The sequence below is a fragment of the Rhamphochromis sp. 'chilingali' genome, assembly GCF_963969265.1.
Source record: "Rhamphochromis sp. 'chilingali' genome assembly, chromosome: 15".
Taxonomy (NCBI): Eukaryota; Metazoa; Chordata; class Actinopteri; order Cichliformes; family Cichlidae; genus Rhamphochromis; species Rhamphochromis sp. 'chilingali'.
In genome coordinates, this window is record NC_137942.1 from 4,772,917 (window position 1) to 4,784,874 (window position 11,958).

Here is an 11,958-nt window from a genome sequence, read left to right on the forward strand (position 1 = left end):
TGCTTTCAAATGTGCAAATAATAAATTACTAGCTACAGCTTTAAATTAAATGGTGTATGGGGTATAAAGTAAAACATTTGCATCCAAATTTTAGAGAAGTAGATGCAGAATACTGAAGTACGTTAAATCTGTAGTTCAGTAAAATAACCTAACTAAATGTTCTCATTAAATTTCAATATGATTCTATCTATGCTGTCATCTAGTGGGCACTGGATACTGCACATTTAGCAGTACTCCAGTCCAAAAGCATTCCTTGAGCAGGGCATAAGTAGGAACCAATCATATTTTACGCTCCCCTCTGGGCATGCCCCTGTCCATCTCCATGTCCAGTACTGGTTAGCATAATCATTATTATTTATAGATAACTGAAAAGGCGTACCAACCCAAGGCCTACCAAAATTTCCTAGAAAGAGATAAAGCATCCAAAATGTTAATGTGAAAACAAAACTCCTGAAAGGAGAAAGACACAAAAGCAGCTATAAGAACAGAAGGAACAAAGAGACAAAACAAAGAAAGAATAGATGTAGAAAGATGAAACCAAAGAAAACATGACCGAGAAGATGCCCCTGAACTCTCTCAGCACACGTATGTGCTTGTGCTCCTGGGCAAATTCAGCAGCTTCCTCTGCCTGTTCATCATCATGTCTGCTTTGCTGCAACAATAAAAACAGCCCTGCACTGCTCGACGCTCACAAAGGTCGCACTCTAAGACTGAATCAACACAATGACTCCACTCATAGCAGCTGATAACCATGTGAATCCAGAAAATCAAAGGGCCAATTCATAAGCAGCTGACGCAGAAGAAGTTAGCTGTTGTGCTTTCTCCTTGTCACTGTGTTGTGAACACCACAATATAAAACCTCTATAGTGAAACTATTGTGCTTGTCAGTATATTCTAAAATATAAAAAAGCATACAATGGTGAATATTTGAATTCAAACATGGTAGAAATTTCATTTGAAGCTGTGTGTACAGCCATGTGAGCCTCAGCTGTAGACAGCTCTAAACACTCCAGAGTTTCAGTGTTTCCACTCTTGGCTCTGTGGATTATTAACTGTAAGGGAATACGTTTATCTCAGGCACACAGAAGCAAAGAAGCTCCACCCAGCTGCTGTAGCCTTTACCCACTTTCTACTGTTCAAACAGAAGAAAGTATGTAAAGGGAGAGGCGCAACAACAACTTGTTTCAGACCAAGAGAATGTGACAAGGCCCAGTATAAAATACACAAGGGTTGATTTTTGCTCCACCATTTACCACAGACTTCCCAACTCTGTTATTTATTTATTTATTTATCACTGAGCAGATTTTATTTTCTTATTTCTTTCTAATTACAGCTGAAAACACTATGGAGGTAATGAGAGTGAACAGCAGCTAAAGAATGTGCTGAAATTGATAATATACGTCCCTCTTAAAGTTAGAGGAGCTGCAGATTTGCCTTTTTTCATCTAAAGTCAGATTTTCCTTATTGGTGTTATATTACAAAGCATGTGGCTACATAAATCCAATGGAAATTAAAGAAAAAAAAATAATGTCAACATTACTTGGACAAGCAAATATTTGAGCTTTAAAGAACCCTTATCTGTTTTTACTGATGAACAGATCTTTTTATCACTTCCTTTTATCAAATCCTTAAAAAATAGATTCAAGGTTTCAAGATTTTTTGCCAGTTTTTCCACATGTCCTAAAATAGTTCTTTAAGACATTTAGACAGAAGGTCATGGCTGTTTCTGGGTCTGTAAGATACATTTTTCAAATAATCCAATTATTTTAAATAAGTCGTTCTATTACTGGGAAAGGAATAATTACAATTTTCAACTAAAACTAAAGAAATGTCAGAAAAAGAACAAATTTTCAGTATAAAACAACGTCTCCAAGAAGCACCAACATTCATCCCAGGATGCATGTGTAAACCTTGCAACTGTTGGTGCCAAAGCACGGTACTCCGTTTCAATTTGGTTTTGTTTATATAGCACCAATTCACAACAATAGCTGCCTCAAGGCAATTTATATTGTAAGATAAATACCCTACAAATAGAGAGAAAACTGCAACAATCTGATGATCCCCCCCACTGGGCAGGGCTTGGTAACAGTGGAAAAGAAGAACTCCCCTTTAACAGGAAGAAACCTCCATCATAATCGGGGACCAGGGGGGTGGGTGAGAGGAAAAAGAAGAGGAATGTTCCCACTCTGGGGGAGAAAAAGGAGAAAGTTAATAACATGAAGTAGTAAAACATATGGGAGGTGTACATGAAATGCGTAGTGCATCATGGGAAGGACATCAGCAGCCTGAGCATAACTTCTGGGACAGGACAGAGCCACCTGATCCAGCTTTCCTTCTTCCTTCTTTGTTATGTGTTTCCGATTGTTGTTAAAATCTTTTTAAAATCACTTTCTGGACCCACTGAGATTTTTTTTTCCTGCAGATGCTAGAGGGAGAGTGCACAGCAATAAACTAGTGACCCACTCAGGGTGTGCACTGCATCTCACACTCTTACAGCTGGGATATAACCCCCACATGAACGTGAAGTAGATTTTTCAAGACGGTCAGGATTTTAGGCAGAGAGCAAGTCCACCAAAGTGTTGCTTCATGTAAGGAGGAAGAAATTGTTTTTTATACTAGTAGGCCTATGATGAACCCATGGCTTTGTATGGAGCATGTCAAAACGCTCACTCAGCTCACTCAAAATTAAAAAACTCCAAATGACTTAAACTTGTTTGAGGTATTTGGAGGTTTTTAATTTTATTTTTACTTTTAGTACAGCATTACTAAACTTGATAAACTTTTTTCTTATTCTTTGTGTTTGTCATGCCTACATCCTTTCATGTGGCTGGCATCAGATAACCTTCCTTTTTATCTAATAAGGAAAAAATCAGAGAATTATAAGAATAAATATATGTACCTGTACAAATATAAGAGTGTATGTATACTAAATATGTATATATACATGTGTGTGTGTGTGTGTGTGTGTGTGTGTGTGTGTGTGTGTGTGTGTGTGTGTGTGTGTGTGTGTGTGTGTACATATATATAAAATTAAATAAAAACAAAATATACAGAGGTCAGCAGTTGGATATTGTGCAAAACAAGTGGCATTTATGTGCAGTATGGAGTGCATAATGTTGAAGTTCTCACTAACGTTACTCCGGTTTTCCCATTCAACAGTCTTAAATTTAATAACTGCACTGAAACAGCTGGGCAAAACTGTGTTATGATCCATTGTTACATTAAAAATAATTTTTTTTAAATGGGCCCTCGACTTGTTTGAATGTTTGCAGTTTCAAATGGAAATTTCCTCTTCTCGTGTTCATCTAAGAATTCCTGGGAATACTTGGCTCTCCTGTTTGTCAACTGTCTCGTGAAAAAAAATACTTCAGTATTTTCTAAAGCATCTTCTGCAAAGAGATTAAACATCAATATTTTGCTATTAGTTTTTTCCATTTTCTGCATTTTTGCCTGTGTCAGCACGTGACGAGCACGCTGAGCTTTGTTTTCGGGTCGAGAGCCCCATTTCAGCTGTGATGATGAAGAAAAATGTCACTCAGCTGCTCATGTAACGTCAAAGAGGGGGGAGAGAGGGAGTGTGTATATAGGTTGGACATCTTCTTGTGAAAAAATTCATCATCATGTTTCTCTCAGGCCTCAGGGCCACATGTCAGATATCAGCCCTGGTCAGACGAGATCAGACAGGCATGTTTCTGCTGCTCTTAGTTCAGCATTTCGTTTCAACTAAATTTACCTAACTTACCATTATTTACCACTAGATGGCGATTGCAATCTTTCTGGTTAAAGGATCCAGAATTCTTAGAATACATTGGAAAGCAAATAGATTATTACTTTGCTTATAACACTACTCAGACTACGGCGACTATAAAATGGGAGGCCTTTAAAGCTTTCCTGAGAGGGAAAATGATCAGTTTTACAAGCTTTAAACATAAAGCATCTAGGATGGAACTGGTTCATTTGGAGAAAAAGATAAAAGATATTGAGGAAGAGATATTTATATCCAAATCTAATGCTCTAATTCTAGAGTTAAATAAACTCAGAGCTAAATTTAATATTTTGTCATTAAATAAAGCTACTAAAAGTTTACTAAGACTGAAACAGTCATATTATGAACAGGGTGAAAAAGCAAGTAAAATACTGGCTTGGTGTATTAAACAGGCTCAGGCTGAAAGAACAATAAACTCTATAACTACAGATGAAGGACAGATCACAGCTGATCCTAAACATATTAATGACTCTTTTTGTACTTTTTATAAACAGCTATACAAAACTGAGCATTTAAAGTCATTTTCATCAAAACAAACTTTTTTTTTGGATCAGCTGCTTTTTCCTAGTCTACCAGAAAACGATATGGATGAACTAGAGGTTAATATAACAGTAGAAGAATTTACTAATGCTATAAGGAACATGAAAGGGGGCAAAACTCCTGGACCTGACGCAATACCAATAGAAATATTTAAAATATTTAAAGATAAATGAATCCAGCCTTTATTGGATATGTATCAGGAATCATTTGAATCTGGGTCTCTCCCCATTTCACTTAATGTTTCAACAATTACTTTGTTACTGAAACCTAATAAGCCAGCAACACATTGTAGTTCTTACAGACCAATCTCACTGTTGAATTATGATTGCAAGATACTTTGCAAACTATTAGCTATGAGATTAGAGACACTCTTGCCTAAAATGATTCATTCAGACCAGAACGGCTTTATCCAGGGGAGGCAGGGGTTTCACAATATATGGAGGGTCATGAATATCATTTATGAGAAAAAAGAGACCAGAGACAATGCGTTAATCTCAGTGGATGCGGAAAAAGCCTTCGACAGGATCGAATGGCCATTCTTATTTGAAGTTTTGAAAAAGTTTGGTATTGGAAACAGATTTTTTAAATGGATTCAATTGATATACTTCAACCCTCAAGCAGAGATTTTAACTAATGGTCTTTTTTCCACACCATTCAGATTATATCGTGGAACTAGAAAAGGGTGCCCCTTATTACCTCTCTTGTTCACCTTGCAATGGCAATTCAGAATCATAAAAACATATCAGGAATTAAAGCAATGTTGACCACCTTATTGCCCTATATGCAGATGATGTGATCCTGTTCTGCCCTAATTTAAACAAATCAATACCATCCATATTAAGTCTCATTAATACATTTAGTACATTTTCGGGTTATAAAAGAAATTTTGATAAATCCGAAATATTATTTTTGAATAACAATGAACGACAAAATCCTCCAATCAACACTCCCTTTCTGCTATCTGAACATGGGTTTACTTATCTGGGTGTGAAATTAACTCACTCAATTGAAAATATTCTGGCATCCAATTATAATTCCTTAACGACGTCAGTTACTACACTTCTAAACAGATGGACGAAACTACCTAAATCTTTAATTGATCGTATCAATATACTAAAAATGTCAATTTTGCCAAAATATCTTTACCCTTTTCAATCAATACCTCTCTCTCCACCAAACTCTTTCTTTTTAAATTTGCAAAAACTATTCCGAAACTTTATTTGGAATAACAGAAGACCAAGACTCAGAATCTCATTATTATACCTTCATTATGAAAGAGGGGGTTTACAACTTCCAAATTTAAAGTGGTACTTCTGGGCTGCTCAAATCAGAGTGGCAATGCTTTATTTTGTTAATGAGCAAATTCCAGTGTGGGTTTCTATGGAGTCTACAGAAATCAAAATTCCCCCTTCCTTACTAATTAAACAAACTAAGAACCCTCTTTTAAAAAACACTATAATGATCTGGTTTGAAATACATAACTACTTGGGAGAAATGATACAACTGTCTAGGTTTACTCAGATATTTGGAAATAACTTTCTTCCTTGTAGGGCGAATGCAGGTTTTCAATTTTGGTTTTTCAATTTGGAATAATACTCTTATGTCTTTTGAACAACTTAGAAGTACTTTTTCTATTCCTGTCAAACATTTTTTAAAATTTCTTCAATTAAGAAATTTTATCTTAACCACACAGCTTAGAAATCCCCACCTACTCCTCTCTAGAGAACACAGTTATAAAGCATCTGATGATGAGTGGTATAAATCATGCTCCTTGGCCAAGAGTCAGACAATTAATGTGCAATCTCGACTACTTCAATATAAATGGTTAACAAGACAATATCTTATTCGTCAAAAATGCATTATTTTAATTCAAACATCCCAGACACCTGTATTAAGTGTCGAGTGGACAGGGGCACTTTATTTCACTGTATATGGGAGTGTCCACATGTGAAAATCTTTTGGGAAAAGGTAATAAATCTGTTGAGTCAAATTATTGGTGATGTGATTCCACTTAATCCTAAAATATGTATTTTAAATATATACGTGAATAATTTTATAACTGCTGCAAACAATAGAGCTCTGTTAACGATTGGACTTTTGGAAGCCAAGCGCTGTATTGCTATGTGTTGGAGAAATCCAAAAATATGTGGACTATCTCAATGGCTTAATGGACTGACATCTATACTATCTATGGAGAAAATAACTTATACATTAAGAAATAAACTGGACAAGTTTTGGGCGATATGGTCAAAATTCTACAACTTTCTGGAGAACTGCAACGTGCCCACTGTGGACTTAACAGCCTGAAACTCTAACTTGATTTGTATATCTGTCCTTCCCTTCTGTTATGGTTTGCTTTGTTTTTGTTTTTGTTTGTGTTTTTTTTTGTCTTTTTTGTTTTTTTTAATTTATTTATTTATTTATTTATTTTAAATGTTCACGGTGCACCATGTAAAACCGGTTAAAACCAATAAATAAATGTTTTGTTTTTTAAAAAGTTCAGCATTTCTGATCCACCAAGAAGCTCCATGTTGAACATGTGTGAGAAAATAATCTGTATAATGACTACAAAGTACAGTCAGTGGAAAAAAGAAGAAAAAATTTACTGGACTTTGCAGTCCTGTGAAAAACTAAATGCACCCCATGATTCAGCAGTTTGTACAACCGCCTTTATCAGCTCGATAAACTTCAAATAATTGTTTTCTGTATGACTTCATCAGTGTCTCACATCGTTGGGGAGCGATTTTGACCTGCTTTTCTTTTTAATGTTGCTTCTGTTCATTGAGGTTTGTGTGTATTCACGCATGCACACCTCTCTTAAGGTCCTATCACAGCATTTAAATCTAGTTGATGTCTTGACTGAGCCAATGAAGAACAGATTCTTTCCCTTTTCAGTCCTTCTGTTGCAAATATGCTGTTGTGCTTGCGATCGTTGTCCTGTTGATGACCTCAGCGAAGCTCAGCTGTTGGACAGATGGCCTCACATTTTACTCTAGAATACTTTGGTATACAGAGGAATTCGTGGTCAACTCAATGACTGCACCACCACCGTGCTTCATAGTATGAGGTGTTTGCGCTGATTTGCTCTGTTATAAATGGCATCTATAATCCAATTTTGAGATCCCTTCCCAGACTGGATTATAGATGAGATTCATTCCCAGGTGCCTTAACACCCACTCACATCTTCGGTCATTTGATCTCAGCAAATCACATGATAGGGTGGGGCTAGGTTTCACAATGGGTTCACCCGAAACCTTGGCTGATTGTGACCTACACCCATTTTCACGCCTTGGCTCGTGTGATTGGGTAGTGGATCAACAGGGGGTCCATGACCCTCCAGGGAAAACTCCCACAGGGCTTAAAATCTGGGACTTTCCCCCAGTTGCTCGTAGAACTGAAGAAGCTTCTCGGATGAGAGGTGAAACGTCTTCAAGGAAACATAAAGAATTCCAGACACTTTTATTTCAAAGCTCCTCAGACTACAATGACCTGGATGACTGAGAACCTTCACAGACACGAGGTACCTTTTGGGTTAATTGCACTTTCTGGGAGTCATATTTTGGAGCGAATCTGCTGGGACATCCACTCTTGTGAAAATAGAGAAAATACAAAAGTCTTTGAGAATTAATTACCAGGAAAAAATGCACTTGAAATACCAACAATGTATTACTCTGTTATTTTTAAATACCCTAGGACTTAAAGGTATATACACACACATATACTTAGAGATGAATACAAATAAAATGAACTCCTAACCATGTACAGTAACTCTTAAAAATATAGCTGATATATAAAAGAAGAAAACAACTAATTACATAACTAATCACGTTACTTAGAATAATTAATTATATTAGAGGGAAAAATCTGTTAAAAGTACATTTTTGTGGCCTGGTTTGACTATAGTTATAAAGTCCTGACTCCAGCTCTATTAAACGTGATTGTACAGAAATAAAGCATGGCAGTACTGCATCATTTTGCATTGTAACTGTTAAATGCAACATTAAATGTTCTTCAATCTGAACCTTTAAAAAGGTGCTTGTTTGTGTTTGCCTAAACTAACAGGTGCCGAGACCTTCCAGTTGAAAAAAGGTGGAGGAACCATATGCAGTTACGTTGCACCATTGTCAGCTACTTAGTGAAACCGGTGTTCATTCTGCAGGGCGGTAAACTCTCAAGGATCTCTGCAGCACTTTTCCCTGCAAACAGACCTCGAGCTCTCATTTGCCCTCTCTGCCAGGATTTGGGTCGCTGTTCACTTTCATTAAGCAATTATCCTTGGCAGGCGAGGAGGGCTCACAAATTTAGGCCTTCAGAACCACACTTGCACTGGTCCCATGTGCACTCTTTATGCCAATCTGACAGTAACTCAGCAAGCTGCAAATCCAGCCCTAATCGGGAGCTTGTTAGAGCGTCCCTGGAGCTTTGGGTCCAGGACGGCCTTCGGGAAATTGCACTCTGGGGTAAAATAAGATTTAAAAAAACAGAGGCTGCCTTAAGGGTGGTCAGACTTTGAACGTTTGTTTCCATCCTCAGTAATTAAATCTGATTAGATTGAATGTCTGGGTAAAGAAGCACCCATGGGTCAGCAGATTAGATAGCACAGTAAGTACTTTGAAGGGCGTGAATTTTTTTTACAATATATAAAATCAGGGCTTTGCAATTTCAGAGGCTGTCTTTGTATTTTTTCAAAGACACGTTCTTGGGCAATCCTATATCAAAGTTTTTAAAATATCATTATTGCAAATAATGCAATGGGGAAATTCCCAAGAATTTTGTCTTTATTTGTATATTTGATGACAACTTTTTATAATTAACTATTTATTTTTTGAGTAACGGATGTAGAGTCTGTACCTACAAATACATTCTTCCTTGAATATTGTGTGTGTGGCTTTTCAAAAGCCAAAAGATACATATGTGTAATTAAAAGTAGCCTTTCTGCAGTTTCTTCTATATTTTTAAGGGGGGACAACAGAAGACAGCCTATGCTAAACTTTTTTTTTCTTTGAAATTTTTTTTTTGTCTGTTGGATTTTCACATTTACACATTTGATACATTCCTGTTGTCATGTGCCTCCTGGGCACACTGTATTCCCATTATTTCTGTACTGTATATGTGCAGCGAATTGGTGCTGGGTTTAGCCCTGTCACTTAAAGCAGATTCAAACCTTCCAGAAGTCTTGTTGATTTTAAGCTGGCTCTAGGTGAAAATGGGAGACAGACAAAGATGTATTAACAAGAACAATAATAAAAACAAAGAATAAACAAAAAATCCCCCAGTTTAGCATTGTTTTAAGGCCTTTTTTCCCCTACTTCCACCTAAAGACCTAAAATGACCTTAAATTAGCAATCTCAAAATCAACTGTCTTAAACGATGTGTTTCAGGAACATACTGACAGAACTCTGTGGCCTGCTTAAAGAATTTTATATAGCTAATTAATTTCATAATCATAAGTCATTTAGCTGTACTGATAGTCTTGGTCCATAAAGTGACTGAAGTGGTCAGTAATCGTGCAAAACTTGAAAACAATATAGAGGCCAAGATATAAAATGACATAAAACAAAAATACTGAATATGTCTGTGAAGGTTCTCAGTCATCCAGGTCATCGTAGTCAAAGGAGCTTGCAAAGAAAAGCGTCTGGACTTCTTTAAGTTACTTGAAGACGTTTCACCTCTCATCCGAGAAGCTTCTTCAGTTCTAAGGTCAAATGGTGAGGAGTCCCAGATTTAAACCTAGTGGGAGTATCCCCCCACAGAGGGACAAAAGGACCCCCTGATGATCCTCTAACCGCTAATCTCTAATCTAAAAATACTGAAATAATACCTCAACATGACTTATATTTTTATTCACTTTTTTGTTATTTCATGACAGTACACACTCAGTTAACTTACTAGCTGTAAATCACAGAAGCACATTTTTATTACTGTCTGTTGCTTCAGTAATGTGAAAAAGTACAGTGTTATCACATATAACTCTTTTCCTTTTTTCAAATAGCATGTTCACATTAACTAAGTGATCAAATAAATGCATTTTATTCAAGTCTGAAAGGTTTGAAGAGAAAGTACAAGGGCAACGAGACACATGAAACATGGGCATTAAAATACTATATGATTTTATAGGAAAAGTAAAAAGACAAATTCATGGTAGGAAATATTGTCACATGTAAATAATATTCATTTTCAGTGGAAACCTTCCCAGAGCTATAGGGTTACATATGGAAGCTGGGGATCAAAATTTTAGGAAAAAGGAAAATCTAAGGAGTCCGAAATAAATCCACCTGGTAGCTTGAAGATTAAGTAAGGTGTTACGTCCCCTGGCTAGTCTAGGGGGGTTGAAGGGACGAACATAAATGTGGATAGAAAAGGAGGAGCCAAGATGGTAATTCTAAAAGGTTTATTTAATACTGGTGATGGGGTTCAGACCGAGGTGTAACGTCAGGGAGAGCCAAGGCCAACATAACGAAACATCCCTGACGTAGAAATAAAAGAAACTTACCTAACTCCAAAGAAACAAAATATACAACCTATAACCATAACCTACCTAACAACACATAAACAGGAGAAAACAGGGTGTCAAAACAAAAGGCAGCTCTCCCCTACAAGCAGTCTGAACATGAAACAACAATGCTCACACAAAATACAAAGGCATGCAAGCCTGCACAAGTATGGCAACCAAAATGGCCAGAGGGCACAGAAGCACAGCTCCACAGGCCTTAAGTAGTGCTCTGCTGATTACCAATTAGCCGGACTCTGCGCAACATCCAATCAGGACAGAGGAGGTGGAGCCTGGACAAAACAAAGGGTTAATAAGGAGAAGAGACATCCTCCTGGGGGATGTAACAAAGGTTAAAGTTACGTATGATGATTCTTGTATACTTTTATTTTAAGTAACAACTTAGAGCTTTAATTTATAGTGTGTTATTTTGAAAATAAGGTGAGCACCTCTAATTAACTGAGAAAATAATTTCATGGGACCTCAGAGGTTCGATGTCTTTGGGTTACACAGGTTTTATCAATTGTAATACACACGTTTGAACACCAGGGGGCGACAAACTCCACGAAGGAACATCAGCGCTTCAGGGAGCTGTTCTTTCAGCACCACAGCCTCTCACACAACACTCACACAACATCGCTGCGCTAATGCCGGACATTACTTACACAGGAGCCCGTAATTATAAAAAATAAATAATAATAAAATAATAATTGAATGTACCGCTGGGTTCATATCTTCAAGCACTCAATGTCAGCCAAGCCTCATTCACTCTCGCTACTAAGCATCATTAAAGAAAAATCGCGTAATCAGAGCGGGGATGTCTGCCTGTAACGCCGTGCGCTGTAGCTGAAAAATCGAGGCTTTTAGTAACAAAGAACAAAACAACAAAAACGCGAGAAAAGTGACATTTAGAGTGGCTACTTCACAGAAGAGTGCGAGAGCTGCAACGATTGGATCGGGCGATAATCATCACAATAAAGCCATTAAATGCGTAAATTCCTACATGTGTGCACAAATGCAACCCACCATTCAAGAAGAGAGAGAAAGCGAGGGGGGAGAGAGAGTCCACCATCGCAACACCCCCTCCTTCCGTCCCCTCCACCACTCACAGAAACGGAATTAAAAAATCTTTAATATCTTTCCAGCAACTGGCCTCCATTGC